Source organism: Lepisosteus platostomus, chromosome 5, assembly GCF_059453375.1.
Source record: "Lepisosteus platostomus isolate fLepPlt1 chromosome 5, fLepPlt1.hap1, whole genome shotgun sequence".
Classification (NCBI taxonomy): domain Eukaryota; kingdom Metazoa; phylum Chordata; class Actinopteri; order Semionotiformes; family Lepisosteidae; genus Lepisosteus; species Lepisosteus platostomus.
In genome coordinates this window covers 9,032,305-9,033,068 of record NC_142615.1, presented here as the reverse complement: position 1 = coordinate 9,033,068, position 764 = coordinate 9,032,305, and the positions used below count along the sequence as shown (strand labels likewise).

The window sequence follows — 764 nt, the reverse complement described above, 5'->3', positions numbered from 1 at the left end:
TGACTGATATCCTTGGGGATAAAGATCCAGAGCTCTGGGGCAAAACAGGAGAAGGCCCTGTCACCCATAGAGTGTAGTCCAGATGGACTGGGGGACAGATAGGAAAACACAATTAGAAGAGCGAAGGTTGTGAGGTGGGGAGTAGGGCGATAACCCAGACAGGTACTGAGGTGCTAAGCCATGGAGAGCTTTATAGCTGAGCTTGAGGATTTTGAAGTTGACAGGAAGCCAGTGCAAGGACTCCAGGACAGGAGTGATGTGATCACAGTCCAGTGCTAATTTCTTTCTTGTGGCTGCTGGTTCATTTTCAACTGTGGACTCTTAAGAAGTCCTGTATTTGACTTGATCAACACCAATCCCTAGAGGATTTAGAAAGGTTCAATACAAATGATACATGACTCTGGTAGGACTCGAACCCACAACCTTTGAATGACTTCATTCTATCAAGGCCTAGAAGTCCAACGCGCTGTCCATTGCGCCACAGAGCCAGCTGTATGAAAAAGTGTTTGCCCCCTTCCTGATTTCTTATTTTCTTGCATGTTTGTCACACTGAAAGTTTTAGATCATCAAACAAATTGAAATATTAGACAAAGATAACACAAGTAAACACAAAATGCAGTTTTTAAATGAAGGTTTTTATTATTAAGGGAAAAATTAAACCTACATGGCCCTGTCTGAAAAAGTGATTGAGATTTATCAGTCTGGAAAAGTTTATAAAGCCATTTCTAAAGACCAAAATTATCCCAAGAGCACAGCGAAGACTC

General features: G+C 41.9%; 1 non-coding gene across 1 annotated transcript; it reads right to left on the bottom strand.

Moving 5' to 3' along the window:
• Window positions 1-395: 395 nt before the first annotated feature.
• On the bottom strand, window positions 396-488 carry trnar-ucu (transfer RNA arginine (anticodon UCU)). The gene is made up of 2 exons: window positions 452-488; window positions 396-431 (listed from the first exon to the last, which is right to left on the bottom strand). It is a non-coding gene; the product is annotated as a tRNA-Arg (tRNA).
• Window positions 489-764: the final 276 nt, after the last annotated feature.